We start from the raw sequence: 25,414 nt of genomic DNA, 5'->3' as shown, positions 1-25,414 counted from the left end.
ATGCTTAAAGTTTTCTAATTGCTGAAATAGTTCAAGTTAAAGAAATTAAATAAATTTTATACTCTTCTCTAAGCAAGTTTAATTGTCATGCATCTCATGAGAATGCCAACTTAATCCAAACTGTAAAACAAAACAAAAAATGCACTTTCTATCTAGTATCAGTTCAATGTTGTAAGTGTCTCTCTGGCTAAAAATATTACTACTGATGATGATTAATAGACACTATTTTAGGGTAAAGTTCAGGCTACATTATTCAGTATAATTATTTTAATTAAACCTATTAGCATATCTTTATATAAGATTACAAGAGCTATCGGTGATACAAAATAAGTTTTTCTTGAATAATGTATGAAGCAATTATTAATTTACATATTTCTCGAGAAAACGCATATTAAAATGATTTCACTTGGAGGTTTTGAGCTAAAATATATATGGTCCACAAATTCTCCTTTCAGACTTAAGTGTTCCTTCTTTGGAAGATTTAGGGCATAGTCAAACAGCCTCAGAAGAACCAGAGCATTCTGATACAGGAAAATGTAGCAAGACCAGTTTGGCCCTGGGCCCCAACTCGTGCCTTTCACGGGGAATGGATGAAACAGGGCGATAGCTGGGCATGATGGCTTCATGTAGCTAAGGAATAGAAACACACAGCACTTTGGAGAGATTCAAGGATGTGCCACTCTGAGCCACCCTGGTGTATGTGCTGTAGGAATCCAGAACAAAAAGAAAAATGATGGCAACAATTGCTTCTATTCCTTATACCCTACTAAATAATGACTACCTACATCTTACAATACCTCTTCTCTTTGTAATCCAGCTTCCTTTAAGCAGATTCTGGTCTTTAAAATAGCATTCCCCATCTCTACCACCAACATATGGTTCATTCAATCCCAAGTGACAATTTAGCAGTTGGAGGAAATCATTCCTATCAGTAGTTTCATGTTTAAATATGACAAAGTCCAAACCAAAAAATTAATGAAGAAAATACAAACTTACTGCGATTAAGATTCTTCAATGAATCCAGTACAAGCTCCTATACTTAAAAATCAATTTATTATGGCCAACAAACACGAAAAGATGGTCAACATCATGAATCATTAGTGCAAATCAGAACTACAATGAAGTATCACCTCACACCCGTTAAGATGGCTACCATCAAAAAAGAAAAACAGAAAATAATAGGTGTTGGCAAAGACATGGAGAATTGGAACACTTGTACACTGTTGGTGGGAATGTAAATTGGTACAGCCACTAAGGAAAACAGTACGGAGATTCCTCAAAAACTTAAAAACAGAATTACCATATGATCCAGCAATTCCACTTCTAGGTACATATCCAAAAGAACTAGAAGTAGGATCTCAAAGAGATATGTGCACACCCATATTCATTGTGGTATTATTCACAACAGCCAAGAGGTGGAAGTAACGCAGATGTCCATCAATGGATGAATGGATAAAGAAAATGTGAATGTTAGCCTAAAAAAAGAAGGAAATTCTGACATATGTTGCAGCATAGATGAATCATAGATGAGGACATTATGCTAAGTAATATAAGCCAGTCACAAAAAGACGAAAATACTGTATGATTCCACTTACACGAGATCTCTAAAGTAGTCAAACTCACAGAGACCAAAAGAAGAACTGTTTGCCAGGGGCTGGGGACAGGAGGGAACGGGGAGTTGTTTAATGGATAGAGTTTAGGTTTTGCAAGATGGAAACATTCCAGAGATCTATTTCACAACAACGTGAATATAGTTAACACTATTGAACTGTACACTTAAAAATTGTTTAGACAGTAAATGATACTTATGTGGCTTTTACCACAATTAAAAACAAGTAGACAAACAATGTGTTATGCCTTCCTTAGAGAATATCAACAACGGGTAAAGGGTCTTGCCATGTTTCCCAGGGGAGGGATGCTATCTTCATTGGGCAGGACTGCTTTTAGCACCTCTGCCTCCTGCCTGTTCAAAGTCAAGAATAACCCCCTGTGCACAACACACTGAGTCATTGTCACAATCAAACAATGCCCCTGTCATTCCCAAATAGTCCTGGACTGAGAACCACCAGGTTAGACAAGAGCTTCCCAACCTGTGTGGCTGTGTCACAAATGAGTCCCCAGCACACAGAAGCCCTCAGCCCTTGGGTCAGCCTGGCCAGACCCTGGGCCACTGGGTCACTCCAGCCACGAGAAGCTGTGCTATACAAGGATGACCAGTTTCTATGTGCCCATGTATGACAAGGGTGGGGAAGCAGAGGGTCAGGTGTGCCCCGTCTCTGCTATCTCCACCTCCTCTCTCAGAGGTGAGACATTTGGAATGAGCGCCAGAGGCTGCACGTGTCTCATCCCCGATTTCCCGGTGCCAGGAGACCAGAAGGGAGTGCGTTCAAGGATGGAATGAGCTATAAGACACTGAAGGGTCAGGGTGAACCACCAGGACCCAGGGGTTGAGGACAGAGCTCCAACCCTCAGCAGAACACAGGCACCTGCAGATTTGGGGCTAAGTAGCAAACAGTACAAGGCAAGAGAAAGAAAGGGGAGGAATTAGCAAACCGCATCACAGATGAGAATAAAACCCTCCTCTTTGGAGCCACTGTGCTCTCCTTAACCTCCTAAAATCCATTTGCCAGGCATTAAGTCATACTAAATAGGGGTATTACTGTAATCTAGGCAAGAACAAACTTGAATTAAATTACTATTGTTTTTTTTTTTTTTACTTTTTACTGGCACAGCCGTGTAGCTAAAGAGGCTCAGGGAGAGGAGGGTGACCCTGTGAACAGGGCTCCACAGCCTCCAAATTGGTTACCTGTCTAGACAGCTTCCAGGAGCAAAGCATGACTTCCAAATGATGGTGATTTTCTAAAAAACACTTGAAATTCAGAAGCTGGCAGACAGGAAAATGGTCCAGTTAAAAAGCATCTTCAGGGCCCGACCCACAGTGAAGCAGTTTTGAAAACAGTGACTGGAGAATATAACACGTCACATTTGTGTTTGACTCATGGTCTGAACAATCTCACAAAATGAAGCCTTCAAGGAGCAGGAAGGGGTGGAAGAGGGGCCTGTGCAGGACAATGAAAAGGGAAGATGTAGAAGGAAGGATAAAACCCACAGGCTGCTCCTCCACCCTCCCGGCCACCACCCGCTGCCCCCACAGCCCAGCCCACCCCACCAAACCTCCACAAACCTAGAGACAATGGTCAAGGGTGTGGGGACACTTGACAGGCAGAGGTAGCTGAACACGGAGAAGAAAGCCCCTCCTGGGAGAGGAAACAGTGAAAGCAAAGAGGGACCCACCCTCGGGGACCTGCGTACCCCTCCCGTCCCGCCCCAACCCCAAGCCACGTGCACACAGGCTGCCCTGCACCCCACCCAAACCTGCCCATAGCAGGTGAAGCTGTGTCCCCCCGCCAAAATATGTGCAGGTTCTAACTCCTGGTACCTGCGAATGTGAACTTATTTGGAAATAGGGCCTTTGTAGATGAAACCAAATTAAGATGAGGTCATATTAGATTACGGTGGGCCCTAAATCCAATGTCAGCCTCTTTACAAAAGAAAGGAAAGGAGCCTGGGCACAGACACCCATGCAGGGAAGAAGGCCACATGAAGGCAGAGGCAGGAGTGGAGGATACAGCTAGAAAAAAAGGAGCGCCAGACCGCCAGCAGCTGCCATGAGCTGGGAGAGACAGAAAAGGACCCTCCCCTAGAGTCTTCAGAGAGAGCACGGCCCTGCCAACACCTCCAGCACTGGGAGAGAATTAATTTCTGTTGTTTTAAGTGGTCCAGATTGTGTTCATTTCTTACAGCACCCCTGGGAAATGAAAGCACCGCCCAGTCGCAAGACCAAAAGGCAAGGATTCTCCCTCCACCTGTAGTAAAAGACGAAGGTTTGCTTTCATTTTCAATCTCTTTCCAACCAATAGCTTTGTAAAATACAACAGAAATGATTTTCTAGTAAACCAAAATACCACTTGGATGACAGTGGTGTCAAATCACTACATAAGGTTCTAAGCACGTACTGTCAGTGCTTGTCCTGGTCTCACGAGGGAGATGTAATAAACATCCATGCATAGGCAAGGGTCCGAGACCCCCTGCTGTGAGCGTACACAGCTCACAAAGAGCTGCGTGTGCCAGGCCCGTGGCTGCAACACAGCGGGGGCGGCCCATGGGGGGAGGGGGGGTATGCCTTTGTCAGGAATGACAGAACCAGGATTAATGTTCCAACTTTCCAGGATCAAATCCTGACACCTCCTCCCCACCCAGCCCCTCCTTCCCCACCCTCTTCCCCAGTGCATCAACAATAGTGCCACTCCACTATTTATGGTCTAGCCAGCCCTGTCCAACAGAACTTTCTGCAATGTTGGAAATACTCTGTGTCTGCTCTGTCCAATATAGTAGCCACTAGGTACATGTGTCTACTGAGCACTTGAAATATGGCTAGGGTGACTGAGAAGTAAAAATTTTAGCTTTATTTAATTTGAAAGGATTTAAATTTAAGTAGGGTAATGCAGGTCTAGAAGACATACCATTGCAGCATCCCTCAGTCTGCTCGTTTTATCCCAAAGTTGGTCCCTCAACCCTCGGGTCAACTGGTATTGATTTCTCTTAGTTTTTCCCAGAGGACACATCCTGTAAGAATTAAACAAGATGCTGCAGGGAAGAGGCCTGGCACACAGTCGGTGCTCAATCATTTCCTTGAGGACAGAGTCCACCCTGAGACTCTTCCATATCATAGGTTCAATGATTTAGTAGGTTGTAAATAAATACTGATTTTGCTGTCTTGGATTAGGAATGCCATATTTTGACACGATGTGCTCCTGGAAAAGGCACATAACTACTGTGACTTCTAAAATCTCAAGATTGATTTGCTGTCCCATGACTCCGACCTTAAATGTTCTCCTTCTCTTCCCTCTAGACAGCCCTCTCTACTGCTCTGAGAAAAACACAGCCTGAGCTTTGATTCCTTGGGCCTCAACTAGACCCTAGATATCTGAAAACATAAAAGATAGCACTGTGTTTGCCCTACAGAGAAAGGTTTAATATAAAAAAGAGGGGAGGGGGGGGAACCTTCTCAGATCGACCTTCACGTGTGTAATTCCAGAGACCATATAGATAAAACAATAAAAAGAATGTCCATTCCCCAATAAATTAAAGAGAATTACCATGTCACTCAGCCGTTCCACTCCTAGGTCTATATGTAAAAGAACTGAGGACAGGTGCTCAAACAAAGACTTGCACTTGAATGTTCATAGCAGCACCATTCACAATAGCTAAAAAGTGAAGACAACCCAAATGTACACCAGTTGATGAATGGAGACAGAAAATGTGGTCTCTCTATATAATGGAATACGATTCAGCCATAAAAGAGAAGGAAATACTGACACATGCTACAACATGGATGAACCTTGAAAATATGTTAAGTAAAAGCAGCCAGACACAAAGGCCACATATTTTATGCTGTCATTTATATGATATACCCAAAATAAGCAACTTCACAGAGACAGAAAATAGATTAGTAGTTGCCAGGGGCTGGGGGAGGGGGCAGAGGGGAGGGGCTGTAATGGGAACAGCAATGGGGAGTGACTGACTGTAATGGGAATGAGGTTTCCTTTCAGGGTGATGAAAATGTTTGGGAACTAGCTAGTGGTGATGCTTGAACAACACTGTAAATGTACTAAATGTTTGCTTTAGAAAGGTTAAAATGGTGAATTTTATGTTATGTGTATTTCACTACAAAAAATTAATTAATTAAAAAAAAAAAAGAATGTGCTGCCCCCAAGTGTGGAATGACACTTTTCATTGAGATCATCACAGAACTGCTCTTTACTTACTGACTCAGAGCCGCTGCCTGTCACTCCAGCTGTAACACATGTGACCGACCCACACGACAGCTTCCAGCAGTGTCAGACCAACACCTTGGAAACAGCGTGGTGCCTCAACCCATCTCTAAAATGGGGCACGAAATTAGTCATCGTAATAACGATCCCAGTGTCAGTGGCTGGTTCACAGGGACAGCTACGGCTCGCCTGAAGCAAGCCACTATCAATGCCAACGCTTTAATTAAGCCAGATGTAATAAAATCCACCAAGGTGGAAATCCAAGGAAACCAGAAAGGAGGGCCACCCCAATGTCCCCAACACCATCACTGTCCCAAAATGCCACCCTAAACATGCGCTCTTACTTTTCTATAGTTGTGTCTCCAATTTGTGTCTCAACAAACATTTGCTATATAGGTCAGAGGATTTAAAACATGAACATCCTAATTAATAACTTTTTAGAAATGTACTCAGAGAGGTAGTATGGGGAGTTTTATAAATGTTGCCAAAATCAAGAAAAGCTTTGGGTTAGGTAATTAAAAATATTTCCACAGGTCAGTCTCTTCTCCTCCAAAGGAAAATCAGCTTGGGGCAGACTCATTATCACCATGCCCAGACACCAGCCCTGGGCCACGTCTCTCTTGGAGACCAGAGCGTCAAGCCCTCTGCTCCCGAGGGTGCCCTCTACCCCCACCGCCCGCCCTGGGTCTCACATACAGATCCTGTGGCCTGAGAAGGCAGAAGCGGGCCTGGTGTCAGGACCGGGGGCAGCCTGCTCTCCTGGATGGGGTTTTCTTTCCTAGTATCTTCGATGTGGGGGTCTGAATCCTCAGTTATCCTGAAGTGCCCCAGAGAAGGACGTCATGGGGAGGGTTGAGATGAGAACAAAGAAATGGGAGGAAACAAAGTGGGTGCACAGGGGACGGGAAAGCAGAAAAAGAGAAGAGGGGCCAGGTGGGACGGGGGCTGTGAGCAGCCAGCGAGGTGGGGGTAGGCTGTGGAAGCCATCCCTCCGTACAGAGGAGGTGGAGGAGCGGGAGCGACTGCTCCAGGAATTCGGGAGCCGAGCAGGGAAGGAATGGGCTCCAAACCCACAGAGGGAACAGGCGCAGAAGGAGGAGGCCACGGAGACTGGAAAGGTGGGCCTGAGATGACGAAGAAAACTCCAGCAGGGCTGAGTCACCAGGGGAGGCGAAGGATCAAGCTCCAGCCACCTGGGAAAAACCCTTTCACTGGGCCGCAGCTGAATCAGGGTGACGAGCAGGAGAGGCGACTTGAGGACGTCAAAACCCAAGTTTAGGCAACTCATCGGGCTGTGTTGTTACAGTTGTGTGAGTTCACTAGGGATGCGTAACACCCAGAATGCACAGCTTCCAGAGGCCCCACAGCAGGGTGGCGCAGGGCCGCTGCCTTCTGACGCCTCTCCCCGCGGCTTGCTGGCCTCTCTCTCTCGGCCTGTCAGCAGCCTCTTTCTCGCTGTGTCCTCACGTGGTCTCTCCTCTGCGTGTGTTGTGTCCTAATCTCCTCCTCTTATAAAGACACCAGTCTCACTGGATCAGGGCCCACGTCAATGACCTCGTTTCACTTAATCACCTCTTTAAAGGCCCTGTCTCCAAATGCAGTCGCATTTGGAGATGCTGGGGTTAGGACTTCAACATATGAATTTGGGGTACGCGATTCAGCGCATAACAGCGGTTCCATCTTCTTCCTCTATGCAAATACATGTTTATTAATTAAAAAAAAGATGTTTTCTTCCCCTTAACGGCAATCTGATTGTTATACATAGTTGTAACACACAGCCCTGAAAAGGGGTTCCTCGGAGGAAAGGCAACCCAACGTGGGGAAAGTTCAAATCTGTCAGCAAATAAGTTCTTTCAAAATGACCTTCTGCAAACATCCCCACCCCCAGCCACGGGGCAGACACGCACTCCCTGGCAGGACCGCACAATGGCCCCACTGACCCCCCACAGACAGTTACTCTCCTCAGGTCCCTCAGAATTTCCAATGGGGATTAAAACCCACGGGTTATGAAACGTGAGCCTGTCAGTGTCCTGGGGCAGAGACGTTGTTCCGGTTCATGACTACCCACCACACTGTGCCCAGCACCTGGCTTTGAGAAGGAAACATTTGTAGAACAAATTATAAAAGGTTTTTACGTTGGGTGTTTTTTATAGCTCGTGGCGGCTGCTGGAGAAGGAGGAGAATGAAGCCCAGAGCATGCTGAGAGCTAGCTAAAACTCAAGAGAGCTACGGCATCCCCAACCACAAGCAGCAAGTCATCCGGACACGCGGAATTACAGGAACGGCTCTGATCTTCACGCTCTTGAGTTCTGTAACAGCACACTGAGCAGGCACACGGTGCATGGGGCAGTTCTGCGGACAATGAAATGGGGTGATGGGGAAAAATGGCCTCTGTGCATTCATAGCTCCTGCTCCTGTACACCACTCAGCCTGTTGTGCTCCCCACACAAGGTTCTCCTCTGCCCTCCATGCTAGCTCACGAGGTCCCACGAGCTAGGACTGGCTTTGTTCAAAGCCCGCCTCCTTTTGTGCCCAGGCCACCTCCCAACACATGGGCACACTCTTGCCCCTCAGAGGTCCTTCCTCCTCCCCACTCCTCCGCCACCTCCACCCTATTTGCTCAGCACCTCCTCCACTGGGACGAGTCACCCACGGCCCTGCAATGCTCCTCCATGGTGCAGAGGTGGATGCTCTTCCCAGGAGAATAGGCAGCAGGTGTTACATTTCCTGCATAGCCACTCAAAGCCTGTGGTACTCCCTGTGGATATGGCTGCCACACCGCTGCAGAGTAATCCACCAGAGAGGCCGGTCTGGCCCAGTCACTACCCCGCTGAGCACCTCCAGGAATGTGCAACCCCAAGAGGCCCAAGTCCTAGCTTCTTTCCCCAACACGCCAGACCATCCAGAGCCTCCCTGCTGACTTCTCTATCCCCCAAAGCTATGCTCCCACACCTTTCTTTCTTTCCAGATTCCTGAGGAAGCCAAGTGGTCGCCCTCCTCTCCTTTGCCTCTGCCACCTTCTGCTCCCCAACTCATTCACTGAGCCCTTGACTAGGCAGCCGAGATGCCCTTGCACCAGGAATCCACCAACCACTTCCTCAGACACGCATACAGAGACACACCCAGGACACTAACATGCTGTGAATGTCATCTTGTTGTGTTAACAGCTGGGCTATAGCACCCAGCTGTTCAATCCAATATTAGTCTAGGTGTGGCTGTGAAGGGAATCTGTAGATGGGATTAATATCTACAATCAGGAGACTTTAGGTAAAGGAGATTATCCCGGATAAACTGGGTGGGCTCGATCCATTCAGTTGAAAGGTGTTAAGATCAGAACGGGGGTTTCCCTAAGGGAGGAAAACTTCACCCTGAGGACAGCTGTGTCAGCTTGTGCCCCAGAGTTTCCAGCCCACTCTACAAATTTCAGACTTGTCTAGGCAGCCCCCACAATCATGTAAACCAATTCATTGCAATAGGTAAATATATACCCAGTGGTTCTGTTTTTTGGTGGATGCTGAACTGACACACCTCCCAGCTCCCTGCGTGGGCCGACCTAGCCTTACCTGGACCCACCCCACTGGACCAAGCACACCTAGAGAGGAAGGGCCTCACCCAGCCCTGCAGGGTCCTCCCAGCCTCTGCCCCAGCCTCTGCCCCACCCCTGGAAGACACTCGGGAAAGAAGTGTGGAACGAATGGACTGGTGCTCAGTTAATCACAGCCTGAATTAATAAAAGAGGAAAACCAATAAATGCTCAGTGAACTTACAAAGACAAGAAGCCCTCCCTCCACATGGTTTAGTCACTCATTCATTCACTCACTCACTTATTCAACCAAAACATGATGATTAACTTAAAGATATGTTAAAATTCCCAAAAGGATTGCTCAGCAAAGTTATTGAACTCCTCTAGAAGAAACCTTCCCAACACAGGGTTTTTCTTTTTCTTTTTAACAGAAGTTTTGACGGCTGAGGGTGGTACAGTCACTGACCACTCGGCAGACTTGAGATTCTCAGGACCCGTCAGGCCTTTATAAATGTAACTGTGATGCAATTAAACATGAGAATCACAGAAAAGGCAATACAAATTCATTTACAATGATTTCTCCCAAAACCTGGTTTCAAATTTATTTTTCCAGGTACCACTAAAAGAAATAAAATGCACCTCTTATGTGTCCTTTCTAGATACAGTTCAAATAAATTTTGAGATATCTGGAAAGCACCAGAATCAGTGTTATTTTCAGATGCAATAACAGAAATGACAGATTCTTTTCAACCAAAACAGGAGTTCAAATAAAGACATAAAACCAGGGCAAAATGAAAACACAGTGTTGAGGTATCTACTGTGCACATAAATAGCAGTCATGTTAATAGCTTTTAATAATTTCTGATGGCTATGTTTAATACAGAGGTGGGAGCAACATCCATGTTTACAATCTGGAAAAAATGGTATTTTACTCCAGAAGAAGACAGTGCCTACTACCAAAAGTGACTGAAGGACAGAGAAAATGTCAGAGAAAACGACAGTAAACAGCACAATAACAAGTGAAAAGGGCAAAAGCACCGACTTCCAAAGTATAAAAGGTGTGTTATTTGAAGACTCCACAATGTGCCTGAACATATGATAAAAAACATCTGAGGCCCTTGACGGTGGCTAACTGGTTACCAAGTTAAATAAAATTTGGAATGCATTTTACAATTACACTTACAATCGCCACTGTCAACAGAGAAAACCTGCCGGTTCTTACTCTGCATTTGTAAAGCATGATTTAGAGTGAACTGAAGAAAACTTTGAAATTAAATACAAAAGCAACCGCAAGAAAATAATTACATTTATTGGAAAATGAAGTGACATGATCATCAGAGAAAATTATATAATTCAGCTCTTGGTCTTGGAAGGTCTGGAATTTGACAAAGACAATACTGTATAAAAACGAAACCATGAAGAAGAAAGCTCAGGATGGGATTCCCCATTTATTTCCAAGATTTGTATTTGCAGCCAAAGAGTCATCTATCTCTATAATGACCAATTAATACCAAAATTATTTTGGTTCTACTTTATATAGATGGCCCTAAATGATGCAAATGTCTACATCAGAGCAAACTCGAAAATGCTTGGCTGCAATCCCGAGGGGGATGGGCAATGTTTCTTGGGAATGAAGTCTGTAAACTAATGTTCCTTCCATGCCTTCACACTCCAGAAGCCCCCTCCTCTCCCATTCCGAGTTAACCCTTGACTGACTTCTGGAAGAGTGAGCACCAGGATTTCTCAGCAACTCCAATTCACCCTAACAGCTCCAGGGACCAACTCACCACTCAACAATCTCCCCAGGATGGATACACAGAGCAGCTCTTCTCCCTCCCCCACGGCCATGAGCTCCATGGACTGAGCCCAGCATGAATTTCTGAGACTTGGTCAACACCAGGTTAAATCTTATAGAGCAATGACTCATCTTAGTTGGCGCTCTAAATATTGCAGAACTCAGCATCCCCTTGAGAAAGTGATGTTTCCTGTGCTGCTTGGAACATTATAAGCCCATCTTCTGAAAACTCTTACCACTTTGGCAAATGTGATGTGAATCTAGTATACACATAGAGTGAACAAAAGCCCTTGTTTAATAGATGTGTGCTCTTTCCTTCCACCCAAATCTGACCACATTTCTTCACCTTCTGGAGCCTTCTGGAGCTTTCTGGAGCCCACCATGAACATCTCTTGCCACATCTACTCCCACTCACCCAGCTGTATGGAACTGCCTTTTGCCCCTGTGAGTCAGGTGTCCCTGGACGTAAGACAATCCCTTATTTTCCAATGAGAGAATTTTACATTCTGGCCAATTCAAATATATACCCTTTTATGCTTACAGATAAAAGCCAACTGTCTACTTATAATACTTCATTAATTTAACTATGCATTCTTAAACAATTATTTTGTTTGTTTATTTATTTTTCCCCCAAAGCCCCAGTAGATAGTTGTAGGTCATAGCTGCACATCCTTCTAGTTGCTGTATGTGGGACGCGGCCTCAGCATGGCCGGAGAAGCAGTGCGTCGGTGCGTGCCCGGGATCCGAACCCGGGCCACCAGTAATGGACCGCCCGCACTTAACCGCTAAGCCACGGGGCCGACCCCTAACTATGCATTGTTATCTAACATCATAGTATATGGATATTAATTTAGAAATATTTTTGTCTACTCTCACATTCATGAAACTGTTTTACACTAACTTTTGACTTGTATCTTTGATATCAGTGTCTTATTCATCACCAACACTCATTTTTTGGTCATCATTTTACATAACTAAAGTGTTTATAATATGGCACTTTTTACGAACCATAGTAAATTATTTCCTAAGCCACAAATCCCCATTTTTAGAATATTGGCAGTTTTACTTTTTTAATTTATATGTTAGGTACATATCCATGATCTTTCGTGATCAATGCAATGTAACCTCTACTTTTTAAATGACCTTGAAAAGGTTTATTATAATGACACCCAACACTTGGGTTCACAGGAGCAGGAAGTTGCCAAATGTTTGTTAAATTTCTTTGCTCCTTTTTTATCAGTTCTGCCAGGTAATTTGTAGAATCATGATAAACTAGCATCAATGTTTCAGGCTAACGTGTTTCAGTATTTTTTTTAAATAATATAATGAGAAAGATGTTATAAGTCCTCAATGAGAAGGCTACCTAACTTCGAAGGCAATAATAGTGGTAGAGACAAATGTGGGATGTGCACATACTGGCCATTACATGGTGGAGAGCAGATCCTGCACGTGGGGGTTTCTCCAAATCTGGTTCGTAGCTCCTGCACAGCAACTTCCTCCAATTTCCACACTCTCCAGGACCGGGGGCCCTGTGTCTTCACTGGGGTCCTCTTGCATCCCCTCACTCACTCAGGACCTCCCCAAGAGCTGAGACTCTAATATTCTTCTGCATCCCCAGTACCTTCCATAGTATCTGGCCTCTAGTTGGTGCTCGGAAATATTTGTTAAATGAATACGTGTATGGATAAAATCACCAAAAGGCTTTCAAAAAAACAAAGGCATAGTATCCAGAGGTGAGATCTCGGAAACAGAAAGGAGGCTTTTGGTTGAAAGAGTTCTGAAGTCACATGTCCTAAATACCCGTGTGCAACCTGCGATGACCCACCACAAGGTCCCCATTGGATTGTGATAAATAAGAAAAACAGAGAAAAGGAAATAATTTTATAACATTCAAAAGTTTTTAAAATTTAGACCTGTCCTCTATTATGAGATTGGATCCCTTCTACTCTAAGAAGGTCAGGAGGTCCTCTCTTAAATAAAATAATAGTGATAATAAGCGGGGCTGGCCCGCCGGCGCAAGTGGTTAAGTGCACGCGCTCCGCTGCCGCAGCCCGGGATTCGCCGGTTTGGATCCCGGGCACGCACCGACGCACTGTTTGTTGAGCCACGCTGTGGCAGCGTCCCATATAAAGTAGAGGAAGATGGGCACGGATGTTAGCTCAGGGCCAGTCTTCCTCAGAAAAAAGAGGAGGATTGGCATCAGATGTTAGCTCGGGGCCGATCTTCCTCACAAAAAAAATAATAATAATAATAGTGATAATAAACAGCAGTTGCTTTGTATTGTTGTTTTATCACTAACTGATGGAATACAGTTCTCTATTGTCTCTTTCCCCTGACTAAAGCATACACTCCCCTCCTCACACCCTGTCACTGACAGATCTCCATGCCTACAATACTGCCTAGCACATACATGAGACTCAACAAGATCTGGTGATTACAATTTTTTCAAAGGTAGCAATTTGTTTTTACTGGCCCATCAAATCATGCTAACATTGGGCAAAACAATCTAGGAAGCCTACACAATAAAGAAGGCCAATGTGTAAGAAGGATTCTTAGCCGCCCTTTCTTCCTCCAATCCTCTCCCAAATTCCAAGCCCAGGGCTTCTCTATGACCGCAGAGGCCAGGGGTTGAGGGAGGTAAGAACCAGGTTTGGGGTAGACAATGGGCTAAAATGAAGAGATGGATTAGAGGACAATGAACAAGCCAGGAATCAAAGGCAGAGGATTCCTAGTCTTCCATCCCAACTTGCACAAAGGGGTCTCAATGCCCTCCCTTGTCAGTTGCCTCAGGCTCCCACCTCCCAAAGTCTCCCTCCTGCCTCCCCAAGTCTTCATGAGGTAAATGCCTCTGATCAACCCTCTTTTGCAGAAGCCACCCCCCTCTGAGCACTCCCCTACCCTCTTCCTCATCTTTGCAAGATTCTGTGTCCCTCTGGTAGGTGTGGCAGGCAGGACCAGGGAGCATTCCTGGGGTGGATGTACTTTGCATAGAACCACTGTTATGTTTGAGCTCTATCCCTTGAACATGGAAATCCTCATGGAAACTCATTGAAAGACATGGCAAATGAATATTCTGTTGAGACACTAATTTGCGTTTTGTTCTCATTGACATATGACATAGGAAACACCAAGCGGTATCTCTGCCTCCCCATCCCAGGAAGGCAGTCCTGCTCTGTCGAACAGAATACTGCACCCACAGAGGGCGTTAGCAGCATTTGTATTTTTCCATTTGCGCTCCCAAGGAGAAGTTGCCGGACATGGTGAGGATGGCCCCACCCTCTCATGCCTGGAGGCCCATCTGGGGAGAGGGTCTTCTACACCATGATTAGATTTAACGTCTTGGCATGCTAGTGAGAGAGGAGCTTTGAACCAGATGTCTGCCTAACAAAAATAACATAGGAGATAATTATAATGAGGTAACTAGATGCCTCTCGAACCCACATGTGGTAAAGAACATACACATTTAGCTAAAAATGGCTTTATATACTATCTTCCTAATTGCAATGTAAAACAATCACTCGCCAATGAAGAATTAATGAATTTTAAGTCATGGAAGACCCAAGATATGGTCAGGAGATTATTGGGTGAAGGATTTAAGGATGAAGGAGGTTAAAAAAAATAGCATTCTTAAGTCATCAAGTGATAGGATAATAGTAGATAATGGGATTTAGCAAGATTTAGAGTCATTAAGAATATTAATTTTTTAGGGGCAATATAGCAAAAGAGGGAGAAGTAGAAATATTTTTTAAATCTAAAAACTCATCCTTCTACTCATGACAAGTGCCAGTAGCCCAATATTGTGACCAGAAGAACGTCTAGCAATTTTGACCCCAGTTAACTAAGCACAGCAGAATAGCTGTCTATAATATATTTTCTCTCCTGTTTCATAACATAATAAAGGTACAGCAAAATTAGTTCAAAAGCTTTAAACAGCTTTTTAAAGATTTTAAATAACTTTTAATGGGTTTTTCTTCTTCTTTTATGTATCAGAGGAATTTGTTTGGAAGATTAAGAAATCACCTTAGGAAAAACAGAAAACAACTCACTAATCATCTTCCATTTAGCCTTTTATATGAGTAAATAGGGAAATCATTTATAATCACATCCATTATAAAGAATTCAAATTATTCCACTCTGTTTTATTATCTATCAACAGGAAGCATACCTCCTCACTATCAAGTTCAGTTAGTGAGTTGCTCCTATGATTAACTCCTATTTCAATAGCCAAAGGGTTTCTCAAATCTAAGCAGTCAAGTCAAGAGTCCAAACCAAAGGAGGCAGTGAGAGATGAGAAAACAGACACCAGGGCACACTCTGCAGCCACGGGGGCAGGAGGCACCACCGAGGAACCAGCGCTGCACGGCCAGCTTGGAGGTGTCCTAGAAAGTGACGGGACCAGGTGTTGTACCTCTCCTTGGATGCCAGCAGCAGGTGCATTTTCAGAGTAATTTTCTGATCTCCAGTTTCGTATTCATGTGTTCATAAGGTGTTGGCACCCGAGGCATGCCAGGCCAAGGGCTCACAGCCAAGAGCTTTGATCTGCGGGAGAGGTGGGACGTGCAAACGGCAGCTGTCAACACACTTGTTCTCTGTGGTTTAATAAAAAAGTAGAGTCTTTTGTGGAGGACTCTGGGAGTCCAACAGCATGAAGCACGGGATGCCAAGACAAACTGGTACAAGTGGCTTCTGCACTGGGTTTCAGAGGCTGACTGGCAGATCCCCTGGGAGAGATGAGGGGAGCATGCATCCAGGAGGAGAGACCTCTGCAGGCAAAGACTCAGCAACAGGCAACACACTACACGTGGCCGTTTGGCGGCTTGTGTAGAGACAAGAGGGAGCAAAGGAAAGGGTACAGCTGACAAGTGCTCAGAGCTAGTCACAGGGGGACAGAAGCCCAGGGCACATTCTGGCTCCTTCTACTCCTGCCAGACAGCCGCTGTCACTTATTCTCCCACATAAGCCTCTACTTGCCCTCTCCACCGCAAGCCAGACTCAGGCAGACACCAACTCCCAGAGCCTAGAAGGACTGAGTGTGACTGAATATTCCCACATACTGAAGAAGGAGAAACGACTGTGAGAAAGAAAAGCTCTGTGTCCTGGTGAGGAAATGATACCCGGTGGGCAAACCTCTTCCTCGTTACTACAATTAATCTTCCCTGGCCTTCGGTGTCAGCAGCCATCATGGTGATGGAGAGAAAGGAGGACTAAAATAGCCACAGCCTGTAGCTGAGAGAAGGATCGAAGTAGAAGCCAAAGGGAAGAGAGATCGAGGCTCTTAATCACCGTCCTTGGGTTCAAGTGCTTTCCTGTGAAGAACCATCATACGTATAAGCATCACAGGGCCAGTAGAAGCGTTTCATCATCATGGGAGTGATGAAACGTTCTAACTCTGGATTGTGGTGTGATGAGAGGGTGCATGCATTTGCAAAACTCTTCAAGCTAGACACTCAAAAGGGCTGCATTTATAAAAGGTAAATTATACCTCAATAAAAGTGATTTTTAAAGGAACTCCTAAGGGACCATGATTCCATTTGTTCATAGCAGGATAGAAGAACTGAAGAGACTGCCTAAAATTCTGAACCAGGACACAGGCATTTCCCCCCAGTCTGGGATTAAGGCCAGGAAATCGTGGCTGTTGAAACAGCTGTCGCTGGAGACGTAACACCGCATCTGGTTCCAGGTAATGGTACAGAGACCCACCGGAAAAGACAAAAGCGGAAGAGAGAAGAGAGAAGACAGGCAAGATACAAGAACCACGCTGACCACCTGGGTTTGATTTGATGTAGGGAGAGCACCAGGAAGACACATGGCTTCTCAGACTTGGGGACCACGGAAGCATCAAGCAGTGTGAAAGGTCACCAGCTCCTCCTCACAGCAGGGAGTCTCAAACGAATGCACACACTTAAGGTCCACACGAGCACAAACAAGCTCGCAGGAACTGTCACACATCCAGACCGCAAAACCGCCAGCAGCCACTTCTCCTAAGAAAGTGAACGTTAGCTGATGGTTACATGCTTCATAAAATCATGACATCTCCTAGTAAAAGGAAATATAAATGGATGGGTTTTTAATTCTCTGAAAATAGTATTTATTTTGCCAAAATACAGCTCCACGGGTTCAGGAACATTTCAAATAGAGATGACATATTTAATTCACAGAGATAGCAAAACCTCATTTAACTACCTTGGGGGGTCACACAGGGTTGAGAATGAGATCAGAGCAGGCTCTGAGGAGGTTATGAAAATAATTATGACTAATGAGTAGGCACTGGGAGAGCGAGAGAGGAGAGAGGCAAATTGCAGGCTGGCTAACTCTATCCTTGTTCATGACAAATAAAAGATCAAAGGTGTCATTTAAAAAATATTAAATTATTGGGTAGGAAAGTCCAAATTCAAACACAGAATAAATAAAACCGATTTTTAATAGCCTAGCATTGAAGACAGGATGGTAGAGACAGGCTCAGCATCAACTGTGATACATAATTGTAAGTACCCATTTAGGCCTCCTTCCAGGAAGAACGTGCATGTACAGCGCTGTGAAATGCCATGAGCCAGAGATGCCAGAAAAAGCTGAGGACCATGGTTACACAACTCCCAACACCTCCAGACGATGCGACATTTTCTACATCCAATGAAAAGTAGCTGCAGTGAACCCCTCAAGATGGTTGGCTATTAAACAGTAATTATAATATAAAAGCAAATATCAATCAAACTCTGGAGTGTGTGTGTCTTGGCAGGGTGGGAGGGAGGGAGATTAGTAAAAAGTCTGAAGTAAGAATGATAAATTTCCAAAAGATGAAATGCTATTACTTTAAAGTTTCAAAGGAAATTAACAACCCAGCTTAGCATGATATTGGCAAGAACTCAGAATATCTGAGCTGGCAGGGGACTTGGAAGAGATCTGGTGGAAAGAAAAGTTGAGAAGGACTTGTATATACTGTGGTACCTGGGAAGATTTTATTCTCTTAGGAAGTATAAGCATGCCATCAATGACTTAATCCTGATCACAAGATGTTTTTGTCTGGCAAGGTCTCATTTTCCTAGCTGGAAGATGTGAATGGCAGCACAGCCACTACACTAATTATCCCAAATTATGAATAAGTGGGGTGTGAATGAGACTGCTCCACTGAACTTAACATAGTGTCAAAAAAAAGAGCTAGGGAAAAGATTTTAAATATCACACAACTGGCGTACTAATTTCAGGAGCTATGATTAGTTTAAAATACAAAGACATAGCACTTCTAAAGGACTGACTACTGCATTACACACTCAACGGATTTCATTTAAAAATCTGTCTCTGTGCACACTTAAAAGAAATTACTTCCTAATGCAAAGCCAATGATGGCATTTTGTCCTTTTCAGCCTATGCAAAGTTTTCTTTGATGTTCATTGTCTATTTTAAAGAGGTGACCATTTCATTTCTAGAGAGAGGATCATAGTGTAAACGCAAAGAGAACCTCAGAACACTGTCTCAACCCTTTCCTTTCTTTTACAGAGGGGAACAAGAAAATTCAGTGGAAAAAAAAAGTTTCTGTCTGAAGGAACCAGAGCTGCTGAGGCAACTGGGATGGAGAGGCTCGGATTCCAGAGAGGAGAACGGAAGAAATGTACCCAACAACCCAACGTACAGGGACTGGTGATGGAAATGTTCTTCATTTTGATGGAGGTGTGAGCTACAACACATAAGCTTCTGTCAAAATTGAGTATGCTGTACACATTACATTTGTGCATTTCAGTGTGTATGAATTATACCTCAATTTGTTTGGATAAAGGGATTTTAAACAAAATTTTTTAAAGTAAGTAGATTAAATACTTCAATAAAAGACAAATGTTGTCAGATTGGGTAAAACAACAACAATATGCTGCTTACAATATGCTGCCCTAAAATATCAGGACAAAAAAAGGTTGAAAATAAAAGGATAAAGGAGATGCTCCATGCAAACACGAGCCCACGGAAAGCAGGTGCAGCTGCAGTCCATTGGAAGTCATCTAAATCTTCAGGCCCCAACACACTGCTTCCACGTGGTCTCGGGACAAGATATTGGAGAGGAAGGGACTGGCCCAGTGTCTCCCCTGCCCTAATCCAGTGCCCTTTCCACCGTGCCGAGAAGGAGGGTTGGCAGTATGGAAGGAGCTGGTGCATGAGGAGAGTGGAAAGCACACAGGACAGGCTAAGGAGCTGGAAGGATCCTGGAAGTGAAGGAGAGCCAAGAAACAGAATGCAGGGGACAGAGCCATCTTCACCTCAGACAGTGACTCAGGACATGTCATATCCTCCACCAAAGATGATTAACACTGATTTGGAAAATGATCATCATTTTCTACAAGTATCTTTCACATATGGAGGACATCACTTTTATGTTTCATCACCTCTCCAGCAGACCAGAATACCCTGAGTGACGAACAGGCGCCAGTCCTCCAAGCCCCCCAAGTGACTTCCCTGGGACGGATCGTCACAGTCCCCGAGAGGGCACTCACTGGCCATGTACCCCGAGAAGGGGCTCCCAGTGAGAGCCACAAAACTCAAAAAGGGGACTTGCAAGATTCCAGGAAAACTTTTCTCAATTAAAAACATATTTAAAAATGTACATGAAAAAAGTTATCCCATGACAAAAATAAAAGAACTTCAAAGATAAAATTTCTAAGAACTTGTATAATTTTCATATTTAGAGACCCCCACGGGAAAAGTCCATTTTTTCCCTATTTCCTCCCTGGGAGACCTCGTCCTTTTCTAAAAAAGTAATTTTAGATTAAAAAAATCAACCTATATGTCAATTCACAGTGAGTGAGTTCAGGATCTCAGACATTACTATCTGATTACAGAACATATCCATAGTCCTCTTCTCAGCTCCAAGGTCCCAGGGTGGGACGAAGGCTGCCCCCACGGCTCCATGCTCCCTGCTTCCGGATGCAACTCTCCACTCCAGCCCCTGGGTGCTCGTCCTCCCAAAAAACCAATCCTCTCCTGCCACCTCCACTAGCTCCTTTTCCTTCTTCCTCCCATCTTTCTTCCCTCCCCCTGGAATACTCCCCTCTCAACTTCCACCCACCCCTCAAAGCTCAGAGCCAGTCCAATCTGCTTCCACAAACCCTTATCTGGTCATTTCAGTCCACTTGCCACTTTCTTTGGGCCCTTGTCTTGCCTGCAGTCTCTCGTCTGGATGCCCATTGATGCAATGATGTACCACCTCATCTGTTATCTATTTGGGGGACCAAATACCTGGTTTCCTGTCCTGCGGACAGAAGGCTACACCTTTCTCTGTATACTCCTCATGGCCTTGGGCCAGTATGGCTCCACAGTGCTATCAAATGAGCACTTAATATGATACAAAGTCAAGTAATCTGATCCACGTTATCTTTGCATACACGCTAAAAGTACATATATATTAAAATACTAAACCTGACAATAACATGCACAAAGATTTCATCATCTAAACCAGACCTACGGAAGCACTTAAGGTTGCTTTCTCAGTAAGAACTTAATAAACATCAGGCAAACTGCCTGCACAGATGTTCAAGTTATCATGACTTTTTCTTTCCAAGAATAGCCTGCCTGGCCACTCCCACGGAGGCATCAGCTCCCTACTCACTGTGGACACACAGGCTTCTGGCACCTGCCTGCCTCCATCCACAGAGGTGTGCAAAGGGCAGTGAAAATCCAGGCAAGAAGGCAAGGAGTGCCAGAGTCATTGCAGAAGCAGAAATCTTGTGGCCAAAGAGAAACAAGCAGGAGAAATCCCAACACGGAAATGCCATCAGAAAGAACGAACGAAGGAGCAGGCCCTGGAGGAAGATGAGGAGGCCAGCTCATGGGCAGGGGGCAAAGAGGACGCTGAGGCCAGGCCTGGAGATGAACCCCTGGGTTAAGTGGAGCAGCCCAGGCAGGTCCAGCCCGGGGGCGGGAAGAGGACAGGAGGAATGGAAAGGACTCTGGAGGACCGGAGTGCAACAAGGAGAGCCAGGGGTGCCGCAGTGTCGCAGTCTGCACACCCTGCAGAGACCCCGCCCCATGCCATTAGCAGGGACTCTGCTTCAGGACTTGAATTCCAAGGTTCCTGCAGAGGTTTACATGGGAGCCCTGCTTTCTGGGTCTTTGTTTTTCCTTAAGGTATCTTTGCTGATCATTTTGGTTGAGCTTTTTGGTGTCCCTTGATGTCAGGTAGCTCTCAGTTTGCCAGCATCTCATTGGATACTGATTTGAGCCAACCAGCAAGTCCCTCTGTGTCAATACGAGGGATGCTTATTCATACACACTGTGTAGGGAAACAAAGCAGGTAACAACACTGGCCATGTGTTTATATCGGCTTATTTTAAAACACCCATTTAATCCATATAGGAACAAAAACAATTCAGAAATGATCATGACCAAGGGCCAACAGTGAGTAATCTCTGTAGATTTATGTGTGTTATTTTACAGTACTTTATTATTTTCTGTTACCTATCTTTGAGAAGCAATCAAACTTAAGAAATGAAATTTCATTTAAAAATAGTCCTCCCGGGGCCGGCCCCGTGGCGTAGCGGTTAAGTGTGCACACTCCGCTGCTGGCGGCCTGGGTTCGGATCCTGGGCGCGCACTGACACATCGCTTGTCAGGCCGTGCTGTGGCGGTGTCCCACATAAAGTGGAGGAAGATAGGCATGGATGTTAGCACAGGGCCAGTCTTCCTCAGCAAAAAGGGGGAGGATTGGCATGGATGTTAGCTCAGGGCTGATCTTCCTCTCAAAAAAAAAAAAAAATAGTCCTACAGTTTTTGTTGGCTCAAGATTCTGTGATAGGCAAAGTTTTAATAATGAATCACAAAGAACACTCAGCTTCCAGGCAGCTCGCTACCACCAAGGCTGCCCGTTTACCCGAGGGTACCTCTGGCTGCAGTAGGAAGGTGGAAAACTAGAAAGGTTAAGTGCCTGACATACACATACTAGACACTTCCAAAGGGAAAATTTTAGCAAATGAATCGTATCACCGGGAGCTAACCTACATACTGGTGAACCAGTGGTTTGTCCTCACGTCCACGCTACGGACCTGGAGAAATAAAGCGGCAGGAAGGAGAAGGCGCCAACTGGTAGACCATGTAAATCAGCAAGGTGATTCCCAGGGGTAATGGATCCACAATGCTATTTCCCTGAAGGATGCATTGATGGGAAAGCATCTGCCGAGAGTCACCTACCCAGGAACCATCATAAGATGATTAGCCTGACAAAGGGCAGTAGGAATAGTATTTTTTTTTCCGTCTTAATATAAAATGAATCATTTAAATGAAAAACAATGAAAGGACTTGGCAGTCACCTAATTTCTCAGACACAGCACCTTTGCATTTAATCTTGAGGGGTCACCATACAAAATATGCAAGGTCACAACATGTATTTCTTGGAATTCTACGAAAATACCATTTTCAAAAATTAATTACACTTCTGTTATGTTTTACCTAATCAGACAATAAGGATTGTTGTTCTTCCTAAATCATTAAACTAGAGAAAAGACAATTTATGCTTACAAAAAAAAAAAGAGTGTTTCTGACTAAGACTCAATCACTGTATCTAAAGGTTACACAGGCAAGAATAAAACCTGCTTTGTTTTAATAAGATACGCCTTTTATAGCCTTTTTTTCCTTTACATCTTCCATAATTCATGTACCATATTGAATGTATAGGATTTCCCTAGGGAAAAATAATTCTACTTGAATTATAAAAAGTGTCACATTCACAGTTCACGGAGACTAACACTTCTCAGCTTCTCATCAAAATTATACTGCCTGGCACAGGATTCTAAACAGTGCAATGTACAAACTTACTATCTGGCCCGGGATGTCATGGGAAAAGCGGTGGGCCCAAAAAATGGGAAATCGGAGCTGCCCCTCCCTCACAGGACCACTCTGTTCCTGGGGAAGTTCCTGAAAAAATGCTGGTGTGACTTTCCCACTCCCCAACTTTCTGATGCCCCAATGTTAACTACTTGCTTGTTTTTGAAATTCTCGACTTCACATAAAGTCCATGATTTCATCAATACACCCAATCATAAAGTTCTCCAAAACAGCTACAATGAAATTTTCTAATTATTCGATATAATGGAGCTGATTTTTTAAGCTCACATATGAAATATTCCTGTTTCACACTTGCTAATGCTATAGCCCTAGCTGACACGTTTCTCAATAAAATTCTGCCTGGGCATATTTAAGGTCTGGTCTCCTCTCGGGCCTCAGCTTGGGCTACTTGGCATGCCGGCTGGAACACCAATCCTAAATGAAGGCTTTAACTACCCTTTCCATCAGCCCAGGAGACAGGCCCAGAGAACACCTACAGAAGCCATTTCACAAAGTCACAAATTTGCACTGCCTTCAGCTACTTTCACAAACGGCACGTCGGCCCTCCAGCAAGCCACTCTCAGCCCTCTCTCTCCACTCTCTGCAATATGAAGCCTCGACTTCTCTTTTCAACTTCTTTGAGTCTTTTCCTTTCAGGAAGCTCCCTCCTTTACAGAAAGAAGGTTAATGAGGGTTCTTTCTGAGGATTGTTATGAGAGCCTTGAAGAGAAAGACAGTCACTCTGTGTCCTTTAGGATTATAAACAATAAGAAAAATACAAGCCTGTGACTATTAGTGGCCATTTTTTCCCTCAGATAGAGAGAAGAATCTACTGAGCCTCTGAACATAGGCATGCCTAGCTAATGCTTTGGACTCTCCAACTACATCAATTATTTTCCTCCTTTCTGAAGCTAATTTCAGTTGGGTTTATGCAATTAGATTACTGTAGCTTTACAGTAAGACCTGAAGTCAAGTAGTGTCGGTCCTGTGACTGTTCTCCTTCAATATTGTGTGGACTATTATGGGTCTTCCACCTCTCCATATAAACTTTAGAATCAACTTGTCAATATCCACAAAGTAACTTGCTGGGATTTTGATTTAGATTGCACTGAATCTATAGATCAAGTTGGGAAGAACTGACATCTTAACAATATTGAGTCTTCTTAGCCATAAACTGGAATATCTTTCCATTTATTTAGATCTTGTTTGAGGTTTACACAATTTGTACAAGAGGCCTCAATGCCACAGAAACTTAACATACATAAGGAATCTACAAAAACCTACGGCAAATGCATTTACAAACACCATTCCACAAGTGAGGTCGACATAAGCTTTTGTAGACCCTGTGTCTTCAGTTCATTTGAGAAGACCCTGTTTTAGACTGGCCATCACCAAAGCCCCTCATCTTTCCTAGAACTAAATCTCTCTGAAGGGGCTCCACGGAGTACCTGCAATTTGAAGATCCCAGAGAAGAGCCAGTGGACAAGGGATATAAATGTTTCCATCAGCGACTCAGCTATTAAAACACAGACTTTACATGATTATGTTTTCTCCCCATCCCTTTAGAAAGCTTTTTCATTATTGCTTTTAATGGACACTGTGGTGGCACTGGGAGGATCATAAGAGATAACATGCATCAAAAGGCTCTGACCAGTAAGAGCACTGCACAAATACAAGGGATTAGGATTACTGCATGCTCCACAATCCATCTGGACAGAAGCAGCAGATAAGTTCTCTCCAAACATATGAGAGTCTGGGTTTGGTACTTAACTCCACTGTATTACGTAATCAAGCATCCAATGGCAACAAGCTCTTTACCTGCACACACACTGACAGCCAATCAGCCAGCAGCTGGAGGGGGAACCAAGACAAGAAAATGAGAACCTGGCCCCAAAAGATGGAAATGCAGTTAGAAATGGCAGGTGGATACACGTGAAGAGGATATCCAAAATGTGCGACAAGGGGCAAATAAGGACATATCAGCACTACGGCTGCACAGGGACAGGTTTCCCAAGATGGAGAGAGGCAGTTACTAACACAGCAGCTCCCAGGAGGAGGTAACTTTCAACCAGGGTCTCAGGAGAAGCCCACCTTCACGTCCACACATTCTACAGTCTTCACTTGCTTCTTTCTTAAAGATGTCTCCATCCATGCAGGTGCTTAAGACAAAGATTTGGGAATTCATCATAACACCTCCCTTCCTCTTCCTCACCTTCCAAATCAGAACCACCATCACAGCCTGTAAATTATACCAGCAAGTCTCCATCTCCTTCTCAAAATTCTTCACCAATACTGTTGCCCAATGGTTCTCAACCAGGGATGACTTTGCCCCCCACCAGCCCCCCAGTGGGGACACTTGGCAATGTGTGGAGACACTTTTGGTTGTCACACTAGGGAGTGCACCTAGTGTGTAGAGGCCAGGGATTCTGCTAAATATCCTATAGTGCACAAGATAGCCCCGCA

General features: G+C 44.5%; 1 protein-coding gene across 3 annotated transcripts in view; it reads right to left on the bottom strand.

Moving 5' to 3' along the window:
* DOCK1 (dedicator of cytokinesis 1) overlaps positions 1-25,414 on the bottom strand; it is a 505,015-nt gene that overhangs the window by 340,451 nt on the left and 139,150 nt on the right. The gene's annotated exons all lie outside the window — the stretch shown is intronic.

This window comes from Ceratotherium simum, chromosome 6 (genome assembly GCF_057802395.1).
Source record: "Ceratotherium simum simum isolate JZ-2026a chromosome 6, ASM5780239v1, whole genome shotgun sequence".
Lineage (NCBI taxonomy): Eukaryota > Metazoa > Chordata > Mammalia > Perissodactyla > Rhinocerotidae > Ceratotherium > Ceratotherium simum.
Note: the sequence above shows the minus strand (reverse complement) of the source record. Positions and strands in the feature narration are given on the sequence as shown.